This window comes from Canis lupus, chromosome 4, assembly GCF_011100685.1.
Source record: "Canis lupus familiaris isolate Mischka breed German Shepherd chromosome 4, alternate assembly UU_Cfam_GSD_1.0, whole genome shotgun sequence".
In the NCBI taxonomy this organism is placed as follows: domain Eukaryota; kingdom Metazoa; phylum Chordata; class Mammalia; order Carnivora; family Canidae; genus Canis; species Canis lupus.
The window spans coordinates 16,085,108-16,100,658 of NC_049225.1; the positions used below are offsets into that span (position 1 = coordinate 16,085,108).

Genomic DNA, 15,551 nt, shown 5'->3' on the forward strand with positions numbered 1-15,551 from the left:
TAAATAAATAAATAAATAAATAAATCTTTAAAAAAAAAAAGAATCTGTATACATATATCAAACAGCTTTGTTGAAGAGAGTAGAGGGAAAAGGTGCTGATCTAAGTAACTTGGGAAATAAACCAAGTAAAAAAGAACTATAAATGGCATTGTACTCTAGTTGGTAAAGTTGCATCCCATGAAAGTATGGGTTAACAATTTTGAGACCATTATGCATGTATACTGGAATTAAACAATTAACAATGTTTCTCCCTGTTGGAATGGATGATGACAGACAAGCACAGGGAGGACCATATGGAGAAGAAGAAAGATGAGAGAGGGAGGCATGTGGGCTGGATGCACACACTCCCCAGACTGAAGCAGAAATACAAGAGGCATATTGAGGAAACCATGTTGGAACATGTGGTTCATGTAAGGCAGTGGGTTTCAAATTATGTTATGAGCCTCTTCAGAGGCTGATAGGCAAGCAGGTAAGGAGGCCAACTATTGAAGTCTTTAAGCAAGGCAGTGCAGTAGGTGTATTAGGAAGATTGATCTCACAGTGAAGCCAGAGGCTTGTGTTAGGAAATTATTCTGTAAGTCAGATGAGATGCATGAGCCTAAAGGTATACTGGTTTGAAAATAGATGAGAAAGATGGTTGCTTGGACTTTCACTAAGGAAAAACCAACAGGACTGGGTTACAGATTAGCTAGAGGGGGCGTCAAAGATCCATGATAGAAATGGGTAAAGAGGGTAGCACCTGAGTGGCTCAGTCAGTTAAGCATCCATCTCCTGGTTTCAGCTCAGGTCATGATCTCAGGGTCATGAGATCAAGCCCAGTGTTGGCCTCTGTGCTGAGCACAGAGTCACTTGAGTTTCTGTCTCTCTTCCCTCCCACCTCTCTAAAATAAATAAATCTTTAAAAGAAAAAAAAAAAAGGATAAAGGGGGTCAAAAGGTACAGTCTTCCAGTTACAAAGTAACTAAGTCATGAGCATATAACATACAGCATGTTGACTATAGATGATAATATTGTATTCCATATTTGAAAGTTGCTGAGTGTAGATCTTAAAAGTTTTCATCATGTGAAGAAAATTTTATACCTATATATGGTGTTAGACTTCCTGTGATCATTTTGCAATATATGCAAGTATCAAATTGTTATGGTGTATATCTGAAGCTATTATAAGTAAATTATACCTCATTTTTTTAAAAAAGGGGAAAGAATTAAGCATTAATAAGAAAAACACTATCTTGCTACCAAATCTGGACAGACCAAGTGAGCTGAACCACTCAAATGATAATATAAAGGGACTTTTTCATAGCAACTTAATACAAAGTGTCTTTTAAGGTCTTCAGCTTTACAAAAGAACATCATCATAATTTAATTTATGGAATAAAGGAAGTGTTTTTTAAAGTTGTTTTTTTTTTTAAGAATTTTATGTTGAATTTAAATCCAGTGGTACTGGGTTGTAAGACATATGGAAGATAATACATAGATTGTATCCATGCTCTAAAGGGAAACACAAAGTGGATTGAAATTAACTTGAATATATAAACTAGAACTGTGATGGCTAACTGTAGGATTTGTACCTGTGTCAGCAGTGGGGATGAACACACCAGACCTGGAAATAGTATTGTTAAGTTCTATTTCTTAAGGTTAGTTGCTTTCTCAGAACTCACTAGGCTGGATAGCCTCTGCCTTTTAGGGGTTGCCCTGTGTTAAATCTTAAAGCCTTAGGTTCTGTGACTAGGCTAAAAATCCCATATTCAGAGTCTGTGGATTGGCTTCCACTGAAATAGCCTTCACAGGGTAGTGTTGTTAGGTAAGGCAGAGATTGTTAATGATGTGGCTTCTAGTTTGTGAAGATAAAATCCCCAGCAGAAGATTCAGTATTCCTTTGAGGTGGTGACATCAGCCTGAAACCCAGGTTCATCTTTGTGAGTGGTAACAAAGTCACCAGGGATTTACTGTCCATTCTCTCACCATCAGAAATTAAATAAACTAAATGAACTAAAAATATAGTTATTTACTTGCTCTCAGTGTAAGAAAAGCTAAAGAGGAAGAAAAACAAAAACACAAATGCAAATTTATTCAATCTAAAGGTTCACAAGTGTATAACATGTTAGTAAGATAAACAAAATCAAAAGATATTATGCTAGGAAAAATCTTGGTTAAGATATAAAATAGACAACAGAGGTGCCTAGAATCAAGAATACTCTAGGAGGGGCCTGGGTGGCTCAGTTGGTTAAGTGTTTGCCTTCAGCTCAGGTCATGATCTCCTCGTCCTGGGATTGAGCCCTGCGGTGGGCTCCCTGCTCAGTGGTGAGCTTGCTTCTCCCTCTCCCTCTGCCTCTCTCCCTCTTGTGCACACCCGCTCTCTTTCAAATAAATAAAATCTTTAAAGAATACTTCAGTAATAGTATGCCCACTATCCAGATCTTAGTTTCAAATACATTTTCCAATAAAAGGAACCAGGGCTCCTTGGCAGAATAGCTGATTCTAGGAATGGGGCAAGAAGTACACAAGATGAGCCTGGACAATCTTGTAGTGCCAGAAAGTAACAAAGTACTCAAAAAAAGATAAAAATAAGAGCAATGATGGTGGTATGTCAAAGTAACATAGGAGCCAACTAAAAGAGATCCCAGTGCCCAAATCTAGAACAATTTGAGCAGCAAAATAAAGCACTATTTTTAAAAAAGATTTTATTATTTATTTATTTATTTATTTATTTATTTATTTATTCATTCATTCATTCATTCATTCATTCATTCATGAGAGGCAGAGACATAGGCCGAGCAAGAAGCAGGCTCCCCCCAGGGAGTCTGATATGGGAGTCGATCCCAGGACCCCAGGATTATGACCTGAGCCAAAAGCAGATGCTCAACCACTGAGGCACCCAGGTGCCCAAGCGCTATTATAATAGAACCCAAAGTGTATAATAAATATCCATGAGTTCATACTGATATAAATAATGATTGAGTAAGTGAATGGGGAAAATAGAAACATCTCCCATGCAGGAGAATTCTAAATAATGTATATAGATACTCTGCTCTCAAGGTGGTGGAATATAACTTGCCATTCCATAAACATAGGTTGTATATAGTGACTTCCTTCCAAAAAGTATGGTATGGAAAGTGGGACAGGGTTTCAGGAGGTGTTTAGTAACTTTCCTGACAAACTGCTGCAGTCAAGTGATCAAGGTTACCATCATAAGTGATGAAGTCATACTAATTGGACATACTCTTGAGGTATGATAAAGATGGCATATCATGTTTGTGATAAACTCACCAAAAACCCTTATCCCCAATCTAATCCTGACAAAAACAAAGGAAAAATCCCTGTTGAGAGTCATTCTGAAAAATACTTGACCAGCACTCCTCAAAACTATCGTCATCAAAAATAAGAAAGACTTAAACTTTGTGAGGAGCCTAGGGAGACAGGATGATTAAATGTATTGTGGTAAATAGGGTGGGATCCCAGATGGTATCCTAGAAGAGATGGATGTAGAAACTAAGCAAATCTGAATGAAGCATAGACTTTAATTAATACTAATATATTGTTAATGGTTCATCAATTGCGCAAATGTTCCATTCTAATGTAAGATTTTAATAGAGGAAACTGCGTGTGTGATAGATGGGAACTATCTGTACTATTGTCACAATTTTTCTGTAAATCTAAATCTGTATTAAAATTAAATTTTTTTAGAAAGTTAAAGACTTTGTGACATTTAGTCCTAATTACTAGGTCTCCTAAATAGGGGCATTCTTTTATATAACCACAGGAATGATATCACCTAAAAAATATAACATTGGTGAGATGTTAACACCTAAAGTATAGCTCATAGCTCATATTCAAATTGCTCAAATTGTCCTAATGATGCCTCATGAAGCTGTACTGTCATTCTTAATGCAAAAGCCAAATCAAAGACAATACGTTGCATATAATTGGCATTTTTCTTTGGTGTCCTTAGTATACAACATTCCCTGATGAGGAGTTTTTTGTTTTTTGTTTTTTTTAAGATTCCATTTATTTATTCATGAGAGACACGGAGAGAGAGAGGCAGAGACATAGGCAGAGGGAGAAGCAGGCTACATGCAGGAAGCCCAATGTGGGACTTGATCCCAGGACTCCTGGATCAGGCCCAAGCCAAAGGCAGATAGATGCTCAACCGCTGAGCCACCCAGGCATCCCTGATGAGGAATTTTAACACCCCTTTCTTTAGAATGTATAAATCAACTGCCTTTTGTTTATTCACTTGTATATATTTAAGGAGCAAAAAGCAGCAGAGTCACAGTTGGTGGAGACTGATACCATCTCTCAGAAATGGAAGTAGGGCCATCCAAAACTGCTATTCATGAAACCATGTATGATGTTTCATAACAGGCAGAGGCCTTGGTAGTACCAACTATGCTGGTTTTGTGCTGTAATTACTGGTGTCAGAATTAAATTAGGTGGTGGTGTAGTTCTTGTGGCACATGTTTGCTTTCTTTTTCTGTTGGTGAGTTGCCCAAGATGATAGTATAAAGTTCTCCAATTTTCCTATACAAAAACGTCCTTAGACATTCTCTTATCAGTTGACCACCTCAAGAGAAGAGAATATGAAGAATAATTTTTCATTCTTTTATATTTAAATTACAAAAATAACCAGAACATTAAAATTTCCGTTATTTTTTTGCTATACAAAATAAGAAGACCAAACCTTTCAACCTCATTAATGAGAGAGGCCATAACATGCTGGGTGCCTGAAAAGAGGGAGATTATTCTAACTCTTCAGGTAAGGCATGATAAGAAAAAAAAATCACTGAGTTGGAGATACTGGAAATACTAGAAAGATTTGAATGAATGAAATGATTTAAGAAATATAAAAACAAATGTTTTGATTTCCAAATCACTGCAAATTTACTTTTAGTTAAAAAGTTATGGGGAGTTCACAGATGTATCAGTGCTAGAAGACTTGGTGCCTAGCACATGGTATGCCATAAATGATACCTGGTTTTGTGTAATGGAGAGGAATTAAAAAATCATTTTAAAGCAGAGTATTAAGTTCACTCTAGGGTGGGTGGGGCCTGGAAGAGTTGACTCGTGTATCTATGATGTGACTGTAGTTGACTGCTGCGCTAACCCAAGCTACACAGAAGTGTCCAATGGGAGGACTTGGCAACAATTCTAGACCTGAGTTCACTTCAGGGAAGTTCACTTCATAGTCATGTGGTACCAAATGAGCTGCACAGAACAAGACAGAATCCAGATTTATGGCTTTCCTTACTCATTTGTGTAGAGGCATGTATTTTAAAAGAGAAAACTTTCCCAGCATTTTCAAAAGTGGTTTGTGTGTTCTTTTTCTTCACCAGAAGCTTTTTTTAAACCTTAGATTATAACTGAACTCTTGTTATCTTTAATGTCCATGGAGCTAATGCTAAGTTTGGGTTCCAACATATCCTGTGCTGAAGGGACTAAGTGAAGAAAGGAGCTCCTCCGAGTTCAGAGTTAACTCCAGAATCTGGGGTTGGTCAGATGATAGGAGAAATTCTTAAGCCCACCTTGTAGAGGCTTCTAACCAGTTTCGTAGGAATTGGAGCACGTATAAATGTCGACTAAAGATGCAGGTATTCCTCCATGTAGACTTGGTACACAATCAAAAAATGGCTCTCAGATATCTTTTTACACACGACAGTAGTAGTATACTGGAGGGTCAAGGTTACTTAGGTAACTTCTGAACATTGACTTCATTCAACTCGTATTGGGGATCTGCTTGCTATGGGTCATACGTCATAGGAAGGACAAAGTTTTTTGCTGTAAAGGGAAGAGCACAATTCTTAAAATTAGAAGTTTTGTGTTTATTATGTTTTGGGTTTGACACTTGTTGGATGCTTAATTCAGAAGTTCCTTATTGCCTCTGAGCCTTATGTTTATCATCTAGGAGTTTATTTGTAGTGACAGTAAAATTACACCTGGTGCACTGGAGAACACTGTAGATTGGTTCATGTAGCTAAAAAATGATGGCCCCCACATTCTGTGCAACTCTCTGCCCACAGGATGCAAAGTAACTTCAGTGCTTCACGGGTTTCCAGCCCTCGTTTCTGTAGTGTACTCTGTTGAGTTCAGCATACTTTTTAAACATTGCTCTTTGGTTTGGGTCTACCACATAGTAGGCCCTAGTGGTGAGAAGGGGTGGGGGTGGCTTAGGGAAGAGAGTGAGAGGATGAAGTACAAGTCTGATTTGCTGTGGACCAATTTCTTTCCCCTAGTGTTATCTTTAGCTTTCCTCTTAGAGAAGAAATGAGAAACTCTGAAGTAAAATTAGAAGTTCAGCTCTGACAACATGAAAATTCCAAGCTTCCTAGTGCTTGATGACTATAATTAAAACATGTATAAGGTCTTTCAAAGGAATTTTTACTGTCTTTAGCTCTCCTTGGCAGTTTTAAACTTGTATCATTGGTTACAGAATTCAGAATTTGGGGTTTTCTCATGGGTTTGGCTTTTTCTTTCTGTATGTAATTTTCATAATTTTCTTTAAGACTGTAGCTACCTGATGGCCACTTAACTGTTGTTTTCCTGAATGAGAATTCTCTACTAGCAGAGATTCTTAGCAACAAATCTTTCTCGAAATTTTTGTAGGACAGAAGTTACGTCTTATTTTGGCAGTGATCATACACAATATTTTGCTCCACAATGGCTGCTTAAACAGTGGCATAATGACTCAAGTAGGAAGAATATACTAGATACAGCAGTTATTATTGGGCCTTGCACTGTTTGTAATCATTTGGCCTTAAACAGGCATAAATTCATTATCTTCAAAGATTAAATTAATTTTTTTAAGATTTTATTTATTTATTCATTAGAATACACAGAGAGGAGAAAGAGAGAGGCAGAGACACAGGCAGAGGGAGAAGCAAGCTCCATGCAGGGAGCCTGACATGGTACTCAATCCCGGGTCTCCAGGATCATGCCCTGGGCTGAAGGCGGCGCTAAACCGCTGAGCCACCGGGGCTGCCCCAAAGATTAAATTTAAATATTAATTTTATTTAATTATTAGATGTTAAGCTTTAGTATGTTGTAACTCTTCCTCTTTTCCCTTATATTCTTATATTTTAGTGTCTGAGTAAGGATAGAGTTTGGCAAAAGTCAAGATAACCTATAGTTATTTTAATATTACTTTAAAAAATTCAGTTAGACCGAAACCAGCTTACCGTACTGACAACATATTGCTTAATCATAATCAGTTTTAATCCAAAACCAACCTAAGAATATTGTCACACCTTAGGTTTGCTGAAGATGCAGAACTCAAAAATTCAAATTCTTGGGCCTCACTTCCAAAAGATTCTCATTCCCAATTGATTCTTCTACTAGACACATTTTGGAGCTAAGCCATTTGTAGAGGATGCTTGTTAAATAATTGGAAGGGGGATCCCTGGGTGGCGCAGTGGTTTGGTGCCTGCCTTTGGCCCAGTGTGCGATCCTGGAGACCCGGGATCGAATCCCACGTCGGGCTCCCAGGGCATGGAGCCTGCTTCTCCCTCTGCCTATGTCTCTGCCTCTCTCTCTCTCTCTCTCTCTCTCTCTGTGTGTGTGACTATCATAAATAAATACATAAATACATAAATACATAAATACATAAATAAATGGAAAGGGGGCTGCCTGGGTGGTTCAGACGGTTAAGGGTCCAACTCTTGATTTTTGGCTCAGTTCAGGTCATGAACTCAGGGTTCTGGTATTGACTAGGGCTCGAGGCTGAGTGTGGAGCCTGCCTAAGATTCTCTCCCTCTGTACCCTCCCAACCTATGCACACACACTCTCACGTTCTCTCTCAAAAAAAAAAAAAAAAAGAAAAAAAGTTCAGAAGGTCTTGAGGATTCCTCAGAAGATTCTGCAATCATTGGAATTAAGTTCTCTAAGGACAACTTAATTATACTTGTCTTTTATTCACATCTGTTTTATTTGAAGTTCCTAAGAAAGATTTCCTCTGGAAGAAAAATACTGCTTTGGAAAAAGTCATGAAACTATTATTGTAAGCTAGACTGTTTCTAGAATACCTTATCATTTAAGGTTCTGATCCTATTTTGAAAATTCACAAGAGTTTTTGTCCATATTAGAGACCTAATATTCAAACAGAGTTGAAGTGAATTGTAAAGGGCAGAAGACGTTTGCCCTTTTACTCTATCTCACATGCAGCCCTTTATAAACTTGATTGCCATAATAACCTGCCTTTTTATTATTTCAGTAAATTCTGTGAATACCCTGTATATACATGTTTCCTGGTTTTTCTGATACTATAGTTTCCCCTGGCTAAAACACACATCACTGGTGTGCTGGTAAGGCTTAGCTACTGGGGGAAAGATGACTGATTCCTCTCATTTGCTAATTTCCCTGATGCAAATTCTCCCTATGATAATGGCCTGGGCTGAAGGCGACGCTAAACCGCTGAGCCACTCGGGCTGCCCAGGAATAATATTTTTATCAGATGGAAGGTCATCATTTTCTCAAAGAATGCCAAACGCTACATTGTACTGAGTTCCAGTGTAAATCTCATACGTGAAAATTCATATGTAGGGATCCTAATAGACGATGCCCTTGACACTATTCCTCTAGTATTTATAGCTTGGGTTTCATATGGCTGTTTCCTGTACTTCAAGAAAAAATAAGAAGGTGATCTTAAAAAGCATCTCAGTTGAAATGGCTTTTCCTCAAAGGGAGACAGGTATAACAGTCTAAACTGTCATCTTCCTGTTCCTAAAATAAAACCAGGTGGTCTTGATTCAAATTTGGAATGACACCTTCTAAAGGAATAAAGATGGAGAATGAGGATGACAAAAGATGGCAAATAAATCTACTCAGCTTCTGTCCTGTGTTGAAGAGGATTCTGAGACCAGGGTCAGCAGAAAGGAGTAGAGCGATTGACCAGCAATCTGTCTGGGTCACAGAAATGGAGAATAGCAGAGAAACTTCGCACATTTGCCATCCTTACACTGTTTTATATAAATTTCACTGGTCGGGACACCTGGGTGGCTCAGCGGTTGAGCGTCTGCCTTCGGCCCAGGGCCTGATCCTGAAGTCCCAGGATTGAGTCCCACATCAGGCTCCCTGCATGGAGCCTGCTTCTCCCTCTGCCTGTGTCTCTGCCTCTCTCTCTCTCTGTCTGTCTCTCTCTCTCTCTGTCTCTCATGAATAAATAAATAAAATCTTTATAAAAATAAATAAATAGATAAATAAAAATAAATTTCACTGGTCTTAGTCTCTAGTGTAAGGTGGATTACAGACAAATGAGGCTTATAGTCTTTTTTTTTTTAAGATTATGTATTTAAGTAATCTCCAAATCCAACGTGGATCTTGAACTTAACAACCCTGAGATCAAAAGTGGCACACTCTACTGACTGAGCCAGCTCGGTGCCTCTAGAGTCTTTGATAAGGGCCTAGAGTGTTGTTATTTTGTATTGCTCTTTATAAGAGTATATGCAGTATCTATGTTAATTGTGACTGACTAATCCTAACAGCCTGATCCATCTGTCTTCCATCATTCTGAAATTTGATTCTATAGTTTCTTTGTTGATTTACTATTTGGTATCCCATTTTAGCTCATCTCTAGTCTCCTTGAGTTGTTTTCAGTTTTTTAGTCTAATAGAACACTGTCATTACTATTTTTTTGTTTGGGAGTAGGATTCTAAAATCAATAGAATGAGGAGAATTTGCCAGGCAATTCCTATTGTCTCATTATGCATTAGTATCAGATAGTTCAGATTATCAGCAATGAGCTATTTGTTGCATGTACTTTTTAATGAACTACAATTTAAGTCCTTTTATATTTTAAAGGAAATTTATCTAAAGACAATCTTAAGGGAAATTAAAATAGTTTAGAAATGTTAATATTGTTAGCTGTAATGTTTTGGGATTTTTTTTTTAGTAATGATACACTGCATGACTATTCTAATCCATATCTTAGAAACCGTTCATCTGTTGAAAAAAAATGCCTACTATCTGATGTTTCTAATTCTATTAAAAATAGTTCTGAAGTGAATATTTCCCTATAAGAATATAAATTGATGCTACTTTTCTAAAGAGCAGTATAAGTAATATATAACAAAACGCTTGAAATTTCAAATCCTTTGACCTAGTTATTCTGCTTGCAGAAAGTCATTAGGAAATAAACACTGATTTTTAAATTTTTTTTTTTTATTTATTTATGATAGTCACAGAGAGAGAGAGAGGAGGCGCAGAGACAGGCAGAGGGAGAAGCAGGCTCCATGCACCGGGAGCCCGATGTGGGATTCGATCCTGGGTCTCCAGGATCGCGCCCTGGGCCAAAGGCAGGCGCCAAACCGCTGCGCCACCCAGGGATCCCAACACTGATTTTTAAATGTGGATTTTGGAATCAGAGTGCATGCTTTGAATCCAGACAGTAAACTTACAAGGTGTCTAACATTAGTTTAACTTCTATCAGCCTCAGTCTTCACATCTGTAAAATAGGTATGAAAATAGTACCTATCTCTGGGTATGATTGTGACAGTTAGATGCAGCAATATATGGAAAGTGCTTAATATCCTGCCTACTATAAATGTCAGTAGAAATTGCTGTTTTTAGTAATCATAGAAGGATTATTCATCATAGCATTCATTAAAATAGTAAAGACAGGAAAGGATTTGAATGATTTTCATCCATATGAGGGAATATTATACCGTGTAGTTTTTAAAATGACGTTCTTTAAGGATACGTATAAAGATGTAAGGAAATGCTCATAATACCACATTTAGTGAAAAGGCAGGATAAAAGTCTATATGCTCTAAGATATCAGTTAATTATGTTTTAAATAGGTTTTGAAATATATTTCCCTAAAATATTGTCTTTAAGTATGTTAACTCTGTTATAAAATGGTTTTTTTTAAGATATTGTAGAAAAAACCGGAAAATACCAAATGTTAAAGATCATTGTTAGTCATTCTTAGAACTGGGTGATAGGTATAGGGGGATTATTATTAGTACCATTGTTTCTATACTGTAGGCTTTCATTTTTCATAATCATTTATTAAAAGAATGACTATAATAAAGTTTAAATCCTTAGAATTAGTGTTTTGTAACTTGTTTAGATATAAATTAACCCTTGGTCAATTTGATTATTAAACTTCTATTGGTGCTTTAAGATTTTTAAGGCATTTTAGAGAATGACAGGTCAGACTTCAGAATGTTTGCTAAAAATTATGACAAATATAAATGTTTGAATGGCATTTAACAAAAAAGATCATTCAGTTAATGGAATTACCAGTGATTTTCTTTCTTTCTTTCTTTCTTTCTTTCTTTCTTTCTTTCTTTCTTTCTTTTTTTTTTTTTTTTACTATTTTATATCTTCTAAAAATTATAGAGTAAGCTTTGTTTAGGATCTTAATTAGGAAAAGCTTTAATCAATTTTTAATGAAATATTGATAACTTATGTGTTAAGGACATTATTCTAGTACTAAGAGCACTCTTACTAGTTGCTTCTAAGACTTATTTTTGAACAATGCTGTTCTTCTCTAAGACAGTTTTGGCGAAGGATGGATTTATGTCTGAACATCTGTCCAGAAAATAGCTATTTCAATTATTTTCCATATATGAAATATGATACAAGGGCCATCTCTATTATACACTTGCATAAAAATTTTTTAAATAGTACAAACTTTTCAATATAGCCAGTATACATAGAGAAAACTTTACCCCCATGGGAGGAAAAGGTATCGTGAGTATTTTGGCAAAGTTTTACCTCTTTAAGCAGAAAAAAAGATTAAGAGGAAATGAGTAACTATTTGTTTTTTGCCTCTATAACTGAAACAGTGTTCAAATTTATAGGTGAATTTTATTTGTAGCAAACACTTTCTTTACAAACCATGAGTTTATCTTGTAGGTGGCCTTTTAAAATAAACTATTTGATTTTATACACTGTGCATCATGCTTTGGCTTTATGCCTGACCTCCCAGGTTGCAAACATCCAGAGTAGGACCCAATATTAAAGAAACCAGAAGAAAAACAACACCTAGAAAATATTACAGATGTTAGTAATAAATTACTCAGTAATATTCACATTAGAGCAGTAATAAATTATGATAGTGGTGACCCTTAAAAATTGTCTCACTGTTTACTAAGACATTTAATCCTTCCCATGTTCCGAATGAAATGCATTTTTTTTTCCTACTCTTAACAAGAGTTAGGTGCTAGGGGATATTGTGTTTATTCATTTGAGTGATTGTATTCAATACAGAGGTTAAAAAAAATAAAGCAAAGCACCTATATACAAAGTATCAACTAGTACCAAATCCTTACTGTATGTGAGAAAATTATGTTTTAGAAGTCAGTTACATTATAAAATATAATCTAGAATATACTAAAGGCAAATGATTAATCCTGACAAATTCTAAAATTCAAAACAATTTAGAAGTCTATGGAGGAGTAGCAGTCTCGAAGGGAAAAAGAGGCATTAATTGAGCAAAAAATAAATAAATAATAAAAAGAAGCATATTGAGGAAACCATGTTGGAGCAGATGGTTTATATGAGGAAGAGATTTTCAAATTATGTTCTTGATGAGCCACCACCACAGGGGCTGGTCAACAAGGCTAGGTAAGGAGGCCAGCTATTGAAGTGTTTAAGCAAAGACAATCCAGTAAGATATATTGGGGAGATTGATTTGACATTGGAGCCAGAGGCATGTGTTGGGAAATAATTGGGAAAATAATTCAGCTAAGTCAAATGAAATGGCATGAGCCTAAATGTATCATTGGCCATGGGTTTGAAAATAAAATAGGAAGATAGATGCCTGGACTCTCACAAAGGAAAAACCAATAAAACTGGGTTGGAGTTTGGATGGATATTATAGCAGAAAAAAGGTGGAGTCAAAGATCCATACAGTGATAGAAGTGAAGAGTCTCGTGTTAAATTTAAATCTAGTGATACAAGATGACGTGGGACTATGGAAGATAATCAATTGTATCCAAATTCTAAAGGAAAATACAAACTGGGCTGAAATTAAATTGAATATTTAAACTAGAACTATGAAGGCTAACTGTGGGACTTGTACCTTGTGTCAGCAGTGGGAATGAACACAGCAGACCTAGAAATTGTGTTTTGGTTGACACCCCAGTTCATAAGGTTTGTTGCTTCCTCAGAACTCACTAGGCTGGATAGCCCCTCTGCCTTTTAGGGGTTGCCCTGTGTTGAATCGTAAAGCCCTAGGTTCTGTGACAGGCTAAAAATCCCGTATCCAGAGTCTGGATTGGCTTCTGCTGAAGTAGCCTTCCCAGGGTAGTGTTGTAAATAAGGCAGAGATTGTCAATGATGTGGCTTCTACTTGGTAAAGATAAAATCCCCAGCAGAAGACTTGGTATTCCTTTGAGCTGGTGACAACAGCACCAAACTCAGAGTTCATCTTTGTGAGGAATAACAAAGTCAACAGGTATTTACTATACCTCTCCCACCAAAAAATAAATTATAAATGGACTAAAAATATAGAAGTGTAGATAATCACTTGCAGTGTAAGAAAAGCTTGTTTAATATAAATGCAAACACCTATTTAATATAAAACTTCATAAATATCGGTATTATAGGCTGAATTGTATCCCCCTCCCAAATTCATATGTTGAGGTCCTAAGAATGTAACTGTATTTGGAGATAAAAGATTAAAGAAAGTGATTAAGTTAAAATGAGATCTTTGAGGTATCTTAATACAATGTGACCGGTATTCTTCTAAGATAAGAAGGTTACACAGACCAAGGGATGACTATGTGAGGACACAGTGAGAAAGTGGCCATTTCAATCCAAGAAGAAAGGTCTCAAAAGAAACGAAACCCACCAGCACCTTGCTCTTGACCTTCTAGCCTCCTGTGAGAAAATAAATACCTATTGCTTAAGCCATACAATCTGTGGTATTTATTTAACAGCCCAACAAACTTTCTTCAACACATTTTATCAATATGTAAATAATACCGAAACAGCATCACACAACAATAATATCAAAACGACCTAGGGATCCTTGGGTGGCTCAGCAGTTTAGTGCCTGCCTTTGGGGCAGGGCGTGATCCTGGAGACCCCGGGATCGAGTCCCACATCGGGCTCCCTGCATGGAGCCTGCTTCTCCCTCTGCCTGTGTCTCTGCCTCTCTCTCTCTCTCTCTCTCTCATGAATAAATAAATAAAATCTTTTAAAAAAATAAAAGACCTATAAACAATATCAAAAGATAATAAGAACATAGACAAATATTGTTTAATCTGCAAAATAGAGAAGGACCTAGAACCTACAACACTCCAGTAACAGTGAACATATGTAGCACCCAGAACTTGATCTTAAATACCATTCTCCAGTGAAAGGAACCAAGACTCCTTGGAGAAATGACTGATTCTAGGAATGAGGCAGGATATACATTGGATGAGCCTGGGCATCATATAGTGCCAGAAAGTAGCAAATTGTTAAAAAAAAAAAAAAAAAAACCCTCACAATTATACATCTGTCAAAGGGACACAGGAAAGAACTGAAAGATCTGTGTTCAAAGCCTTAGCAACAAAATGAAGTATTACTGTATTAGAACCCAAAGTATAGTATTGATATAAGTAAATCATTGAAGAAATAAATGGAGAATAGATAATGTCCAAGGCAGAAAAATTTCAAATGATTCATGTAGATACTCCACTCAAGAAAGTGGAACTAATTCCCTATTCAGGTATGGCCTGTGCATAGCAGCTTCCTTCCCAAGAACACAGCATGAACAGGTATGGGGTAGGGGGTAACCTTACAGTGAAGTCTGACAAACACTACTCAGCCTGGTGGTCAAGGTTAACATCAACAGTGATAAATCATACTGATAGTATGTCCTTGATATCATAAGATGAAATGATACTTTACCTCCTGTACTCCTCCTCCTGAAAACCCATACCTCAGTTTAATCATAAGAAGAGCAGCAAATTCCAGTGCAGGGATCTCCTCCAATATTCTTCACCAATACTCAAAACTGTTGCACTCATTTCCCAAGGAAAGTCTGAGAACCTTTTTTTTTTTTTTTTAACCCAAGAGGACCTAAGGAGACATGATAAATAAATATAATGTGTTGTCCTAGATGGGACCTTGGGACAGAAAGGATGGTAAGTAAAAACTAAAGAAATCAGAATAGAGTATGTACTTCAGTTAGTAATATATCAATATTGGTTTGTGAATTGTGGTAACATGTACCATACTACTGCAAGATGTAGATAATGGAGGAAAGATGGTGTAGGGTTTGTGGTAACTATAGTGTATTCCAACTTTTCTGTAAATTTAAAACTATTCCAAAAGATTTTTAAATAGACCAGAAAAGTAGACAACAGGATATCATATACCATATGTATCAAAAAGCCAGTAAACACTTAAGAAGAAAGTCAGGTTTGCTAGTATTCAGGAATGTATATTACAACATCTATGAGATTCTCCTACTTAGCTGGCAAACTTTTTTGTTTTTTAAATAATGATGCCAATGATCAGCAATGTATAGGAATGTAAAGTAGAACCACTACTCTGGAGGGCATTTTGATAATAGGTAAAAATATATGTACTCTTTGAAGCAGCAACATCCCCAATGGACAGAA

General features: G+C 36.6%; 1 protein-coding gene across 1 annotated transcript in view; it reads left to right on the forward strand.

Moving 5' to 3' along the window:
- Positions 1-15,551, forward strand: part of REEP3 (receptor accessory protein 3) — a 97,789-nt gene that overhangs the window by 28,639 nt on the left and 53,599 nt on the right. The gene's annotated exons all lie outside the window — the stretch shown is intronic.